Below are 17,590 nucleotides of genomic sequence, written 5' to 3' on the forward strand. Positions count from 1 at the left end.
ACCCTAACCTTCTCAGGTGGCTCACGAATAGGAACAGTATGAAATCAAGAAATAGAGAGAAGGAATGAAAATTGTGAGGTACTACTTCATTACTTATTTAGTTGTAAGGCAGCACCACATTTAGGACCAGACTCCTATTGTGCAAGACGGATGTACAAATGCACAATAAGACATTTCCTGCCCTGAAGATTACTAGGGAAAAAATTAAAAATTGCCTTAATCACTTAGGCTGTTAGATCCCATAGACATTCACTGATTAATTGAAGACAATGTTCAACAAGCGTGACAAAAAATAGGAGAAAATAAGGAGGAAGGAAAATGGTAACTCTAGTAAATGCACATGATTACCTTGTCCTCTGCTGTTATTGCTAGCCAAATTCCATCTATATGCCTGATCCTGCACCAGTAAAGTTAATGGAAGTTTAAACATTTACTTCAGTAAGAGGAGGATCAAGCCCAAAGTCCACAAAGAGAGACAGTTTACCTGCTCTTACTTTCAGTGCCTGGACCAGGACTCAGCATGGCCCAGCGAAGTCCAAAGTTACAACTGTAGGGAAAGTTCTGCTCAACCGCAGGCTAGAGCATGCTCATTGTGGCCAGACTCTTTAGGGAATTTATCTATTATGCTTTAGCAATTGTTCATTGAGCATGTACAAATTGTGATTTTTCAAAGATTTATAACTGGACCAAATTTAGGAAGATTTTCATGAGGACAGCAAAAGGCACATCCAGTGATGAGCACCAAAATCTTAACGGGTTTTCTCCTCACCCCACGAGGGGGTCGTTGCCCACCCCCGCCCCCCAGGACTCCTGCCCATCCAACCCCCCCCGCTTTCCTTGACCCCCACCCCCCAGGACCCCTGCCCCATCCACCTCCCTCCCCTGTCCCCTGACTGCCCCCAGAACCGGGCAGGAGGGTCTCGTGGGCCACTGTAGTGGATGTCCACCCCACCCCTAAGAGCCAGAGGCACCTGCCAGGGGGCGAGGTGGGGAGTCCCAGCAGTGCTTACCTGGGGCAGCTCCCAGAAAGCATCCGGCAGGTCCCTCTGGCTCCTAGGGGTGGGGGAGCGTAGCTGGGGGGAGCAGCCGCTCCCACACTGATCACATCAAAAGTGGCGCCTTAGGCGCCAACTCCCTGGGTGCTCCAGGGCTGAAGCACCCACGGGGAAAATTTGGTGGGTCCAGAGCACTCACAGACAGCTCCCCGCCCTGCGCCCGGCCCCAGATCACCTCACCTCCACTCCGCCTCCTCCCCTGAACGCGTCGCCCCACTCTGCTTCTCCACCCCCCCACCCCCGCTTCCCGTGAATCAGTTGTTCGGTGGGAATCCGGGGAGGGCAGAGAAGCAGGCGGTGGCTTCACACTCAGGCCAAGGGTGGCGGAGGTGAGCTGGGGCGGGGAGCGGTTCCCCTGCGTGCCCCCCATTCTCCGTTTACTTGCTGCAGTGCGGGCAGCCCTCCTCGCGCCCCCCCACCCACCTCCGCCTCCCTGGGCCTGAGCAGGAAGCTGCGGCTGCTTCTCAGCCCGCCCTAGCTTCCTGCGCAAACAGCTGGTTCGCAGGAAGCCTGGGGGGGGCGGAGAAGCAGGCGGCGGCTTCACACTCAGGCCAAGGGTGGTGGAGGTGAGCTGGGGCGAGGAGCAATTCCCCTGCACCCCCCCCCAGGGTTACCTGCTGCGGCACAGATGGCCCTCCTCACGCCCCCAGCCCCAGCTCATCTCCACCTCCCTGGGCCTGAGCGGGAAGTTGCAGCCTGCTTCTCAGCCCACCCCAGCTGATTCGCGGGAAGCCTGGGGGGGCGGAGAATCAGAGCAGGGCAGGAGGAGGAGGCAAGCTGGGGCCGGGGGTGGGGCTGGAGCACCCATGGAGTTGGTGCCTAAGGCGCCACTTTTAGCCAGTTAAATTTAGAAGCCCTTTTAGAACCGGTTGTCCCTCACGGAACAACCAGTTCTAAAAAGGCTTCTAAATTTAACAACCGGTTCTAGCGAAGCGGTGCGAACCGGCTCCAGCTCACCACTGGGCACATCCCTGATAAAAGCCAACCCCCCGCCAAATTTCAAGTCCAAAATCCAAAGCATAGCGGCACAAGAGATAATCAAAGAAAAAAATCGCCACAATTTCTTTTAACGTGGGCAAAACAAGGTATTATTCCCCTGTCTCGTTCTCAGAAATGGCTAATCTGTTTTGGCTGAAAATTTCTAAAAATGTTCAGCCTGATGCAGACCACAGCATGGGAAATTTAAGCCCAAACAGTTCAAGTATGGCAAATTCATAAGCAACTGAAAACAAGGCCTTATAATGGGAAGTGTCAGCAACCTTAGTACTAGGTGGTGCTACCAGAGCCACCTATAATACTGCATCTGTCTTCAGAGCAGTTGGCACATACAGTAGAACCTCAGAGTTACAAACACTCAGAAATGGAAGTTGTTTGTTATGGTTGTTCTTTCAAAAGTTTACAACTGAACAATGACTTAATATAGCTTTGAACCTTTACTATTCAGAAGAAAAATGCTGTTTTTAGCCATCTTAATTTAAATGAAACAAGCACAGAAACAGTTTCCTTTTTTTTAAACTTTCCCTTTATTTTAGTAGTTTACGTTTAACACAGTACTGTACTGTACTTGCATTTTTTTTCCGGCCTCTGTTGCTGCCTGATTGCATAATTCTGGTTCTGAATGAGGTGTGTGTTTGACCTATCAGCTCATAACTCTGGTGTTCATAACTCTGAGAGTCTACTGTATTCTGTACACAGGGCAGACATTTCAGTTTGAGGCAGAATAAGTAAGTGTTGGAAAAAGGGAGACACAAACAGGTAAAGGAAGCAAATTTTCTTAACCTAAGTGCTCCTTTTCTTGTAAGTATGGTTCTGTCTCAATAGGATGCTGTTCTTCTCTGCAGAATATTGGAAACAGTTTCAAATCTGTCCATCTGGGGCTACCTAACAGTAACAACCCACTTATAGAATTTTTCTCCATAATGCCTACACCCAAAGCTGTAAGACTAACATATATTACATATATCGGATGCATGAAATGCATCCGATGAAGTGAGCTGTAGCTCACGAAAGCTTATGCTCTAATAAATTTGTTAGTCTCTAAGGTGCCACAAGTACTCCTTTTCTTTTTGCAAATACAGACTAACACGGCTGCTACTCTGAAACCTGTCATATACTGCATGCTAATTAAACAAATTTACTAATAGAAAATAACGTGTGTGTTTGGAACCATATCTCTCTCATTTTATTATATTTCCAAAGAGAATTCAGACTCTCTCTTCAGAAAAAAAATATCAACAGGAATCAAAATTTTACTCTTTTAGCAAGCATGTCCACCAATGTCTGGCCAATGCTTTTCTTTTAGGAAGCATTTCTATCAAGACAGTGAAATAACCACATTAACTGCAACGGATTTATTAATAGATCACTTTGACAGCCATATTAGATGTCACCGTCATTACTTGACAATGAATTATTCCATATTTGTTCATGTATGCAACCCTGGCAACGTTTTCTGGGATATATCTGTAAAAAGAGAGAGATAAGCACTAAATACACTGCTTTTACCTCTGGAACTTTGGACCCTTCCATTTTCCTGGTACATCCCCTGAACAGAATATTGTTCACTGGCAGAATCTCTCTAAAGTAAAGAGTGTCCTAAAAGAGTGTACAGTAGGAGCCGAAGTTCTGGCATGCAGTTGCTGAATAAGAGTCCCTTGCTTATTATGAACAGTAAGAAACTGACCAAATAGGTTCCAGAGAGAAGAGGCAGTTAGAATGGAACACAGGTGAGGGACTCATGCCTACCTGTAAGTGCTATGGGGCCAAAAATCTAAGAGCAGAGGGAGTTTTGGCCTATCTCACACTAGGGAGATGAGACCCAGTGGTGGGAACTGTGTAGGCATGGAAAAGCTATTTCCTTTAAATAAATTAGTTATTTCATCATAAAAGGAGAAAAGATGCTTTTATGAAAATAAATAAAATGCTCTACAGACCAATTTCTTTATGTTAACATTGATACCGATCTGTTCAGTATTTTGTGTTGTTTTATTGTTTTGTGCATTGCAATAGAACAGCTGGAAAAAGTACACATTTGCATATTGTTACATTACCATTAACAGCATGTCCTATTACAACTTGTACTTGCAGTGCAAAAGCACATTTAATACTCCTTAATTTTGTTCCTTTCACAGTGCTATTTGCTCTTTTCTAATTTTTATTTTATGTACCATTATTGCAATATTCATTTAGTTTAAAATGTACTTATTCTTTTTAAATTTTACCAAATACAATTATTTCCTATCAGCTGTCCATGTTGCACATAGCTTCTGAAATGCATTAATAATTCATAATACATGAAAGTCTAAATTTAGCAATGAAAAGAGGAATTGATAATACCAGAATATGTGAAATGTAGCCAAGCTAATATTCCAAGAAAAACCTTATCATTTGACATTTCCTGACTTTGGAGCATTTAATTTTGTAACTGTGAAGAGGCATTACTGTTAATGTTTTTAGTTTAATCTTCCTGTGCTTTTAAGGCAAGAGAAGAAGAAATAACTAGAGCTAATCAGCTTACAAGTTTCCCAGTCTTTACCCTATGGAGTATACAAGTCTCTTGAACTACACTATTTGGCCTATGCAGCTAACAAGTTCCACTGGCAATGCCTCTGGAATTTGTCATCTCCTTAGTTGGAAACTCAGCTGCTTATTGCATATATAGGCACCACTACCCTTTGCTCCAGAACTATTAAGCATCACAACTTAGTCACCTCTTGTTTCAATAGCTCAATTTGTAAATTATTGCAGTCAAATAACTGGTCAATTAATTACCCATGTACCACATCCATCTTTAATTTTGTAGCTAACAATAGCTGAAAGAAATTTCTATTGTCCTTGCTCAGTCCTGCATTTTCAAACATTCTTAACTTATTTTAAAAGCAGTATTTGTCCCAACTCATCAAAGAAGATAGTGTGCATTAATATTATCTATTTTTAACCCATAATTTTGTTTTCTCCAAACAGGAATCTGCTACTCCAGCAGGCTTAGAATGGCAGGGTTTGGCACTTTTTCCAAATCCTCTTCTCTTCTACCCCCAGTGCCGTCTGAATTGCTCCACAGGCCATACCACCAAAACTACAAACAACAACAAAAATTTGAAAAGACATCAGGATGAACATTTCCCACCTCCAGGAAAAAAGAATGAAAATAAAATGCAGATTTCTCATCTCCTCTCTCTGACAAGAAAATCTGCAAAAAAAGGATCAACTGCCATCTGTGTGCAGCCAATCATTTACAACACCAAACACAGAATACTGAAGACAATAGATAAGGGAGGGTGATGGAGAGGACAAAGAAGATGAAATTACAGTTAGGATATTGTCAGTTTTCTCATTCTCTAGCACAGCAGCAAGCAGTAAAGAACATCCTACATCAATTAGGAAGGAGACATGAAAACATCCCAGATGTGAATGTAGTTTCAAGACAAATAGACTGAAATTTGCACAAGGGAAGACTGAAGGAGCTTACTTTTGAAGGCAGCATCAGACAAAGCATCCATGTTGCAGTGTTTCATGAATGAGCATATGGATGCCCAAAGGCTCTTAAGCAAAGTAAGTTGTCATGGGATAAGAGAAAAGGTCCTCCCATGGACTGGTAACTAGTTAAAAGATAGCAAACAAAGGGTAGGAATAAATGGTCAGTTTTCAGAATGGAGAGAAGTAAATAGTGGTGTCCCCCAGGAGGTCTGTACTGGGACCAGTCTGATTCAACATATTCATAAATGATCTGGAAAAAGGGGTAAACAAAATTTGCAGATGATACAAAACTACTCAAGATAGGTAAGTCCCAAGCAGACTGTGAAGAGCTACAAAAGGATCTCACAAAACTGGGTGACTGGCTAACAAAATGGCAGATGATATTCAATGTTGATAGATGCAAAGTAGTGCACCTTGGAAAGCATAATCCCAACTATACATATAAAATGATGGGGTCTAAATTAGCTATTATGACTCAAGAAAGAGATCTTGGCGTCATTGTGGATAGTTCTCTGAAAATATCCACTCAATGTGCAGTGGCAGTCAAAAAAGCCAACAGAATGTTGGGAATCATTAAGAAATGGATAGATAAGAAGACAGAAAATATCATATTGACTCTATATAAATCCATGGTACGCCCACATCTTGAATACTGTGTGAAGATGTGGTTGCCCCATCTCATAAAAGATGTATTGGAATTGGAAAAGGTTCAGAAAAGGGCAACAAAAATGATTAGGGGTATGGAACGGCTTCCATATAAGGAGAGATTAAGAAGACTGGGACTTTTCAGTTTGGAAAAGAGACAACTAAGGGAGGATAGGATAAAGATCAATTAAATCATGACTGCTGTGGAGAAAGTATATAAAGAAGTTATTTACTTCTCATAACACAAGAACTAGGGGTCACCAAATGAGGTTAATAGGAAGAAGTTTTAAAACAAAAGGAAGTATTTTTTCACACAACGCACAATCAACCTGCGGAACTCCTTGCTAGAGGATGTTGTGAAGGCCAAGACTATAGCAATGTTCAAAAAAGAACTAGATAAGTTCATGGAGAATACGTTCATCAATGGCTATTAGCCAGGATCGGCAGGGATGGTGTCCCTAGCCTTTGTTTGCCAGAACCTGGGAATGAGTGACAGGGGATGGATCACTTGATGATTACCTGTTCTGTTCATTCCCTTTGGGGCACCTGACATTGGTTGCTGTCAGAAGACAGGATACTGGGCTAGAATGACCTTTGGTCTGACTCAGTATAGCTGTTCTTATGTTCTAAAGAACTGTCTGGTAAATCCGGAAAAGAGGCTCTGTATTTCTCTGCCCACTAAGCAGTTATTCCCTTGATGGAATGAGCAATTATACCTTTCACCATTGGCTCTAAAGGTGATTTAGTAAGTGCTTGTAATACAAGATTGAAATTCCACTGTTCCATTGGGCATTGGATTGGGGACATTTGAGGCAATGCTGCTTTCAGAAATGGGAATTACGTGGATGAAGCAGATGACTAGAAGGATAAGACCCATGATTATCAGAACTGAGACTTGCAATTTCAAGAAACTAAAGTGCAGACCCTTATGAAGGTCCAGAATTTCTTCTATGATGAGTCCAGATCGTTTATCTTCCTTTTCACGCACCATCAATACTACATCTGCCATATACCCATATAAGCTTGGCTGGTGGAAGGTTTTCTGAATTTGAGAAGAAAATCATCCAACTGTTGGGGGGAACTAGGTTTTGGGAACTATGATTATTTAGATACCAGGCAGTGAACCTCAGATGTGGTAGGTGCAGGTAGCTTAAGGGGACCAGTGAATAAGATCTGAGGAGGTAGTATGTCCGCCAAGGATACTACCCGCCACGTACTTCAGTCTGGAAAACCAAGGGCTACTTGTCCAGTGATGGTCATCAGATTACAAAACCTCAATCTTGGCTATTCCAGGGTCATAAGATATTCTTGGCAACCCAGCTATCATGAAGATCAGCTGAAGACTTTGACATGCTGATGTGCAGGGGTACTGAGGAATTATTTGATTAGAGCTTGAATTTTGATGTAAGAGTTCACAAGTTGGGATAAAGGAGCTCTTCACTATTTACTATTGTAGTGCACAGGAGTCTTCGTCATGGACTGGGAACCCAATGTACTAGATCCTATACAAAACACAGAAAAAAAAGACAGTCCTCTGCCCTAAAAAACTTACGGTCTAAATAAAAAGCAAGAGACAAGAGACAGATACTGACAGAAGAGTACAAGGAAACAATAAAATAATATTGGTCAGTATGATAGGTAGTGGTCTCACCACACCATTGGCTTAACCTGTGTCAAATTTTTTGTAAGTAACACAGAAAAAGAATTTTAAAGGAGAATAATTAAGTAGCTTTACGATATTTACAAGGAGCACCTCCCAAGCTTGAGGAACAGCAAAGGTGCATGTTGGAAAGTTTAACAAGTGGGCGATAGAAGCCGGCATTTTGGGCCAATCAGAGGCTGGATTTATCATCACAATAACAAATGAGACAATAGGTAGGGTTGGAATAGGCAGGAAAGGGCCTTTAGAATGAAGACAAGTAGCTTATGTTCGATGAGACAGAGAAGGGGAACCCAAGCACAAAGAACGCTGAAAGGGTCAAAGCAATGGGTTAGGAAAATCTTTGTAGCAATATTCTGAATGGATATAATCAAGACAAGACTGCATTTGTCAAGGCTAGAGAAATGGACTTTTCAAGATGATGAAAGCCTGGACAAGAGCTTTAGCTGTGTGGATAGATAGGAAAGGCCATATCCTAGACATATTATGCAGAAAGAATCTGTAACATTTGGACATAGCCTAAATGCAATGACCTAGAGAGATCTGTGTCAAGATGATCCCCAGGTTATGAACCTGAGGGGCAGGCAAGATGATGATCTTTTCCACAGTGACTGTGAAAAGAGGTAGCAGGGAGCTGGTGTTTTTTGTTTAGTTGGTTTGGGATTTTCTTCCAGGAGGAGAGTGTTAAGAGCTCTGTTTTAGCATGTTGACCTTGAGCTGATGGCTAGACATTGACAAGATGTCAGAGACACACTCCAAGATTTTGGTTTGGTCAAAAGCAGACAGGTCTGGAGTAGAGAGGTAGATCTGTCAGTCATCAACATACAGATGGTAGCTGAATTTGTGTTTGAGATAAGATAGAGAGGGTTAAGAGGAGAGGACCAAGGATACACTGCAACATTGACGACAAAACTTTTTTTTTTTTTGGACGACAAAATGCATCTGATGAAGTGAGCTGTAGCTCACGAAAGCTTATGCTCTAATAAATTTGTTAGTCTCTAAGGTGCCACAAGTACTCCTTTTCTTTTTGACAAAACTTTTGTCTTTCACGGGTACTTTAAAAAGCTCCCCCCGCGAAAGACAAGTTTTGCAGATGCAAGTGGCAGTGTGATCGTGGCTTTGTCGGCAGGAGTGCTCTCCTGCCATTAAAGCTACTGCTGCTCGCGGGGCTGGAAGTATTTTGTCGGCAAAAGTGCCAGAAAAATACCAATAGAGAGCGTTCACACGTGCTGATTTTTAGCGACAAGGCTGTGTCAACACAGACTTGTCGCTAAAAGCTGCTTCGTGTAGACAAGCCCAGACATAAGATATAGAGGGTTAAGAGGAGAGGACCAAGGACAAGGCCTGGAGGTTAGATGACACACTGAAGGACACACCAAAGGACACAATGAAGGAGCAATTAGAGAGGTCAGAGGAAAACCAGGAGACGACAGTCACAAAAACCAGCAGAGGATAAGATTTCAAGAAGAGCCTGCCAGTTAAAGGCAGCTGACAGGTCCAGGAGGATAAGGATGGAGTACTTGTTCTGAGATCTGGCTGGGCAAAGTCATTACAGACTTTGGTGAGAGCAGTTTCATTTGACTGCAAGGGATGGAAGATGGATTGGAAAAAGGTCAAGGATGGAACTTGAGAAAAGGAACTTTAGACAGCAATTGTAAATAGTGTGTTCAATGAGCTTAGAGATGAAAGAGAGAAGTGGCAGTAGTTGGAGAGGCAAGTGGGGTCAAGTGTAGGGTTTTTTAAAATGGGAGAGACTAAAGCATGTTTGTATTTTAAGGGGAAAGAGCCAAAGGAGAACGAGTGGTAAAAGAACAGTGCAAGAGAGAGGATAAGAGTGAGCAGGAGGATGATCAGGAGATGAGATGCAGTCACTGGGGCAGTAGGGGGTTTAGCAGAGGAGAGCAGACAAAAAACTTCATCCAAGACAAAGGTGAAGTGGAGAGAGTTGTAGGAGGAGAAGAGGGAAGTGAAGGCAAGGTGAGGGAAGGGGAAGGTCACAGAATATTTTGTCTATTTTCTCTTGAAAGACATTGGTGAGGTCCTGTGTGGAGAGAGAAATGGAGGCAGGAGGAGGAATGGGTTGAGAAGGGAGTCAAAGGTGGCAAAAAGGTGTCTGGAATTGAGATCATGGGATTCAATTAAGGTGGTGAAGCAGGGATGCTTAGCAAAAAAGATGGCAGAACAGAAGGAGGAGTGAATCCATGATGCTACAGGTATTAAATTGTTCAGTGAATGTGGTGGGCTGCTCCTTGTATGATTGTGCCTTCACCAGTAGATAGATCATCCTACTAAGACCATCATTATATCTGTAAACACCCAAGAAAGAGATGACAAACTGATCATTCCAAGTTATAAAGAACACAGACCAATGGTGGCAGAAATATATTGGAGCATAATGACTCATATTTATGGAGCATAAGAAATATGGGGGGTAGGGTATATTTCCTAGATCTTTCCTGCAGTCTCCATCTTAAAATGAGTTTCACACACTCAAAAGAGATTGAGGATAGACAGGTCCAGACTCAGAAAAAAATCTCCTATCATTTTACCACCACAAAGAACCTGGAAAAGAAAATAAAATCTCTCTTTTTGATGGGACTATGTTTAATTGTTCTAAGGGAAAGGAGATTCCCTGCATAGTCCAGAATGCTTAATTTCTTCACCCTGTCTTGAGGAAGAGGAGAGAAAAGTTAAAAAAGGATGGCAACTGAATGTCTAGGAAAAGGCCTTTACCCTAAGTTTGCTGAACATCTTATGATAGACTGTGCAGAATATCAGATGCAGTTGGGGAATACAAGCATGTTATGGCCTAATATGGCACTGAAAACTCCCACTGAAGTTAATGGGAGCTGCATGTGCTCAGCATCTTTGAAAATAAGTACACTCCTTTGCTTAAGCAATTTTGAATGTAACTACCTCTGTGGTTGCAGGTTTTATGTCTTTGAAACAGACCATGTCTGTAAAAAGTTTCATTTGTGATTTATACATTCTACAATGCCCCATGCAGATGTACTGTTGTTTCTGGTGAGGGCAATACAAAAGATGTGAATGCTATCAAGACATAGTTTCCACTTTATTTTACAGTCACAATGATGGCTAGTTTCATACAACTTTTCTGCACTGTTTTACTGTTCATCACTAATTAATTTGAGTAATAGTTAATGTTTCCTATACTATACAGCTATAAGTTCATTTTTAATAGGGTATTTTAGAGGTTTCCTTTGGCAATCCTGTGTCCGTTTTTCATCAGCCAGTTCACCATAAATCAGCTCCTTTGGTTTATACTACTTATCTATCTATGAAACTTCATCTGCAGTGGTTCCCAGTCTGTTGACCAAGCCTTTCTAGTACATGTAAAACTGCTCCAGAGCAGACATGGCTCATCTAGCTGCAAAAGAACACTAGTGGTAAAAAGCCTCTGAGCTCCAAAGGGTTGCTCCTTTCACCATCCCATGACTCTGCTCAGTCCCTTTGAGATTCAAGGCAGAAAGAAAAGCACTGGGGATGGGGAAACTGCCATGCTCCATAGCTAGGCTGAAGCTGAAGAGAAGAGAGTGGACAGTGACTCCTTTCAGTCACCTGTTTGACTTTTCTTTTTGCTCCCTCCACTGCCTGCCCATCGCTGCTTCTCTGCTCTCCCATTAGCACAAAGAACTATGGATTCTCTATCAGCCACTGCCTGCCCCATGCCCCCAGAATGTATCCTTCTGGTAAGAGAGTGGCAGTGAATAAGTAGAAAAGAAAAGAGAAGAGCAAAATCGGGGAAGCTGGGTGTGAGGGAGGAGGAGAAGACAGAAAGGAGTATTTGGAGAGAAAATTGGAGAGGGAGGAAGTAACTGGGAAACATGAAGGGGGAAGCTACTGGTGACAGGGAAAATATAAACCACCACATTTCAGTACAGAGTTGGTGGTTCTTTTAGTTTAACATTTTACACCACTAGAAGACCATAGATGTCCCAGCTGTAAATTTTCTAGCACTTTTAAAAGTCCATCACTCAGCAATAGATCTAATTGAAATTTTTCAGTTGAAATACAGGGTTTCATCAAGAACCAAGTTTTTTGTAAAAAAAACATTTAATGATATTTTAAAATTTTTCATCAGGAAATTTTGAAATCAAACTTTTTCATTTTCAAGAAACAAGAAAAAACCATAGACATCATTCATTCTATTATGTTCAGTGGCAAAAAAGGGGGCGGGGAGAGAGGGGGGGGAAATGTGTGATTTCAAATAAAACAAAAATTTCATTTTATTTTGAAAATTTTCCATATATATTTTTCAATGAAAGCTTTTCATCTTAGAGCTTTTCCACTGGGAAAAAGTGTTTCTTTTCTACCAATTTTACTCAGACCTATATAATAGGGTGGAGACTACTACTGCCCAGTTCAGTTTGTGCGCTCTCTCTCTCTCTCACACACACACACAGCCCACCCCAGCCCTACATGAACATTTTGGACAAGTAATTGTTCTCCTCAGATGTTAGTGCATTGTGAATGAGGACACGGAGGTATTTACACAGTTATTGTTTTCAAGACTACCATCAATATTAATCTTTGGTTCAATATACTGTTTTGTTTAGTGCTCAATGGTACATAATTTCGGTTTTGAAATGCTCACAAACAAGCCAAAGTTTATAAAGGCAGCTGCAAAACTGAGATGGCATTATCTGAAGGTTTTTCTTCTGAGCAGGGTGCAAGAAAGGAGTCACTCACACAAACCATTTCTTTCAAAAGGAATGTTAGCACTTTTTTTAATGCTTAGAAATGAAGTAGATTAAAAAAAGTTTTCCTGAGTGGGATCTTATCAGTGGGTCGTAGTGATAGTACTCCATTGTGATCAAAGACCTCCAATTGGATGTCTAATATGCATTCATTGAATATCTTTCCCTGTTAATAATTTATTTGACAAAGTAGTTGCTATATTCATATATATATTACACAAAAACTTATGTTCTACTATCATAGCCAAATAACATCTTTCAATTTCAGCTGGAGTTTAGAGCAGACATACATATCTTCATGTTAACTTGGAAAAAAATGTATTTTTTGTTGTTTTTGTTTTTAAACAACCCAAGAAAACATCATATTCATTGATGAAAAGTCAGAATGTAAGACTATGAAGACAGCGTCAAGTCAGATTTACAAACATTTGGAAACATGAGATATTTAGTTAGCACAAAATCTGAACCTACCTGGCTTCATGGGAAGTCAGAGTTCTAACCAAACCGTTCCCGCAGTCCTATTTGAGGTGGACACCTGCAGCAGGCAGCAAAGATGCATTGACCCAAAGGGTGTAGTTTAACATCAGTTCATATTTATCATCAAATGAAAAAAAACAAAAAAATAAATAAGCAATGAACTACTGACACTAATAGGTCTCTTCAGTTTCTGCAATTTGCTCTTCTACCCAGCCTCTGCCTGATGGAGCTTCTTCTAGAATATGGGTTTCTCAGCCTAAGGGATTGCAAACTGTCCCTGGAGGATCACAATCACCCTAACGTTCTCTATGGATACATGAGAGGGTAGTTCTGCAACTATTGTGATGCATTCCAGTAAACTGTTGCAAAATGGGTCACAGTATGGAAAAGAATGCCTCATTATTAAAGGGCAATTTATCTTTTTCCTGAGTGACATTACACAGCTAAATTATTATTAAAAATAATACAGCCAAACCAACCCTGAAGAACAGATATGTTGACTAACAAGTTTAAAAGCAAGCAATGATGTCTGCAAATCAATGGTAAAACGAATGTGCCTTTGCTGTCCTGCTAGCCATCTTAAACTGGAAAGGCCTGGAAAGAATAGTACGAGTTATTCACACTTACTTGCCGTAGTAATTTCTTCCCCTAAACAGGGGAAAGAACGCACCAGTTTCTCAGTCAGTGTCACATCCTACTTAATTTTCCTTTGTCATCAACATGCATGTTTTAACTCAAATCTTTCTAAAACACTAGTACATGTTGTAGCATGTTTTGGAGGTTAGGTTTGGGTATTGTATTGCAGGCACATAGCAGAATGGGTATATAGACGGAATTGCAAAACATAATGACAACTCTGTAAACCACAGATTTGTACACAGAGCTCTTAGTGTAATCAGATGTATTTTTCATAACAGTTCATTTTAATCACATTAGGCAGACAGATTGAAATGAAGCAAAGTAGCTCAATTAAAATCGTTAAAAGCCCAAAGAAATGTAGAAAAAAATAAGAAGGAATACGAAAATAATTGTATATGAACTAAAATATGAAGATATAAAACTGCCCTAACAATCACTACTGTAAAAAATTAAGTTACTATAACAGACTTGCAGTAAGATAAGAATGAAGACACTCACTTTCACACCAGACATGCACATTTGAACAATAACAATTCAGACATTCACTACTATAGTAAAAAATCAACCAAAGCATCAGTCTTTAACACGTTAGTAGTTTATATATTTTAATAGATTTGACCAGACAAAACACTATAGTATCTGAAATAAAATTTACATGGCACATTTTAAAAATCTACTGTATGAAATATGAGATATTTACAACATGCATAGTGTTAGGAGATTAAGTTTGTTGTTATCCTTAGTTTTCCCCCTGACTTTCTCATAGCAAAGGATTATCAAAAGTCTGTAGTTGCCCAACATAGGCATCATTTATAAAAAGAAAACAAATACATTAATGGGGAAGTCAGATTGGGTTATAGTCCCCAACCAGGAGTCCCCAACAACACAACAGAAATCAAACTTTGTCCCTTACTATTATGTCTAAGTGGGAACCTAGGGCAGCAGTAGGGGAAGGCATATTCGCTGCCCCAAGAATTTACAGGCCCTGATCTTGCAAGCTACTCTGCACAGACTGACTCTTTCAATGGGTTTCACATGGGTTCAGGGATCCACTAGTACAAAACAGCTTGCAGGATTAGGGTCAAAAAGTCAAACAGACAGAAACTGATGAAAGGAGCAGAGAATAGTAATAAAATACATCAGTAAAGTGGTCAAGATGGTCACTGACCACCTCTTAGGAACGCAATGTTTTAATAAGAATGTTTTTTGTTTTGGTAAAATAGATTATGCCGAGATACCCATAACCTTTCTATATTAGCTAGTTGTAGGAAGCATTTCATTTGTACCTAGTTTTCATCTACTGTTTGTAAGACAAGCAATTGTTATTTTTACTCTGTTTCCCATAAAAATGCTTGAGAAACCCTCAATGATCAGTTTTTGCCGCAAGGAACATTACACTTCCCTTTCCCACCCCGCTCCAATACAAGCACCTTGATATTGCTTCTGCTTGTTTGTGAAGATTTTACAACCTTTTCACTTTACCTCTCTTCATTTTTTATTTTAAAAAGTCTTATGTATCTTTCCTGAAATTGTACACATCTTCTTAGCCATTCTGTCCTCAATGGAATCCAATACATTTGCTTCCCCCAATTTCTTTATGTGAACTTCAAAGCTAGTATATTTGTATATTATGAAACATTTCCCAAGTGTAAATCTTATTTATTTATGCATTTCAATACCATTGATTAAAATTCCAGAGAGAATCTCAGTATGGTTACTGCTAAAAAGTTGTTACGTATTGACTGGGAGAACTGACATGGGAAAAATTAAAAGGACTCAGACATTCTTGTAATTAAAATCTCAGTAGATCAATACTGTGACCATTTTAGAGATCTCTTTTATGTGCAAGTATCTAGCCTGATCCAAATCTCAACTTGTTCAGAAGATACACAGCGCCTCATTATGTTTTGTGAACTTCAGTCCAGCATCTGCTGTTTCCAATAAAGTTCTGTTACTTCTTTTTGCTTTTTTGCAGTTGACTTGACTCCTCTTTTTATCCATTCAGAAAAGTCTGGACCCTGATACTTAAACGTATACCTTTCTCTTGATTTAACTTGACCCCCTCAATGGCAAAGATAGAATGCCCCTATTTGAATACATGCACTACTGTACTTCCCTATATTTCCACCTTCTTTCTCACATATATAAAACAGAGTTTTTAGCTTTTTCCTCTCTTACATCCTCTCTGTCTTTTACAACACCAATGTGCACACACTTTAAAAATTTATCTTCTGTAAATAGAATAAAAAGCATAATTTTTTATTTTAAAAATATTTAAACATTCCATTGGTTCTCTTCTTGCTGAGATATGGTCCATCTTCACTGTGCCTTTCCTTTAAGATATCCAGTTGTCAAAAAATCCACCCATTCCCATGGAGACAGATTCTGACACCCTTTTACTCATGTTGAGCAGCACTTCATGAGTGGTCTCATTACTCCATGAAGGTACCATTCAACATGAGTAAGGGTATCAGAAACTGATCCTTTAAGCCTACTGAAGAATTTATAGTTTTCAACAATAAATTACATCCCAGAAAACAAGTTTATAACTCCTCACTATACTACCAGGTAAGAAATCTTTAAAAAGTTCTTTGATTGTCTTCCTCTTATATAATTTAATGTTACAAACAAAACTCAGGATTCACTCAGAACTGCACATAAATTTTGGTCAAGCAACAACTATTCATATGCAGTTGTAGCAAAGGAGGCATGCAGATTATATCCTTCCACTGCTTCCCTCTCCCAAACTACTGCATAAAGTAAAGTAAACTGAAGTGCTTTGTGCAACCAAAAATAATCTGTGTACACAATTTTGCCCTAAGGCTCCCAACTAAGCAACTAATCCTGCCCTAGCCTCCTACTCCTCAAATATCTCCTGTCATGGAAGATAGGGGAAGGATATGAAACCCTGATCTCCCTGAGGGACGGTACTAGTGGTCTGCTAAACTGCTGCCGATAGGCAGCCCATGGATTCCAATATGGCCATTGGCGGGGTCCATAAGGAAGTGGGGATTGTATACAAGGTTGGCTCCACCACCCTTGGTGACCCGTAAGACCCGCCCTGCAGAAAGGCGGATTCCCAAAAAAGCATGTAGGAGAACCTCTTATGGAAACCAAGGAGACCAGTTGGGAAACCTCATCCTCCACATCCAGCGGGGCAGTCAATGAGGACTGAGAGTCCTGTTCCATGGAATGGCCACTCAGAGCCTGAGGTCTCAGTACTAAGAGATGCTCAGTACCTGACAAGAAACAGAGACTCCAGGACATCCAAGACAGAGAGGTCCCCTTGAACATCAGAAATCCTGAAGTACCACAAAGGACCTTGTACTAACGCCACAGCCAAGGTTGCCATAGCTGGAGCCAACGGTACTGGTGATGATGCGCATACGGCATGCACTGCAGATGCCAGATGCTGATGCTTGCTCAGTACTGAGGATACCAATTATAAAGGCATCCCCCACTGAGCTGCTTGTATTGGTACCGATGGCTGGATTCAGGCATGTGCTGGCAACAACAGATGAGTTGACTGCTTTGGTGGTGATGGCACACCCAAGCTTGATGGTACCCTATGCTTGCCCTCCTTAATGGTATAGGTGCCCTATCAGAGCTGTGCTTACTGTTCTTGGAGCTCCAGCGCTTCACGGGCATACTGCTTTCAGAGGAAGAGTCCTTAGCCTTAACAGTATCCTCAGAAACTAACGAACGATCTGGTCACCCAAGCTTGCATTCCCCCCCTCCCCATCTTCTTCCCCCCCATAAGGATTGATTAATTGTGAGGAATACAGGAGGCTTTTTGAATATTGATCCAGATTACTCAGACATATGAGGGTCGCAGTAGCAGTTAAAAAGATATTTTCTTACATTTATCACTTGCACAACTCATGCTATGTCAGCTTAGGTAATGTGTTCTACATACCAAA

At 40.9% G+C, this 17,590-nt stretch overlaps 1 protein-coding gene across 5 annotated transcripts in view; it reads right to left on the minus strand.

Moving 5' to 3' along the window:
- The window catches only part of WASF1 (WASP family member 1), a 174,321-nt gene that overhangs the window by 101,539 nt on the left and 55,192 nt on the right, over nucleotides 1–17,590 (minus strand). For 2 of the 5 annotated variants that reach the window (XM_038397602.2, XM_038397608.2), the window contains exon 2: nucleotides 13,026–13,089. The exons of the other annotated variants lie outside the window; for them this stretch is intronic. The gene's annotated coding sequence lies outside the window, so the exon portion shown is untranslated. The remainder of the gene's footprint in view (nucleotides 1–13,025; nucleotides 13,090–17,590) is intronic. 5 annotated transcript variants of the gene reach the window in all.

This window comes from Dermochelys coriacea, chromosome 3 (genome assembly GCF_009764565.3).
Source record: "Dermochelys coriacea isolate rDerCor1 chromosome 3, rDerCor1.pri.v4, whole genome shotgun sequence".
Classification (NCBI taxonomy): Eukaryota; Metazoa; Chordata; order Testudines; family Dermochelyidae; genus Dermochelys; species Dermochelys coriacea.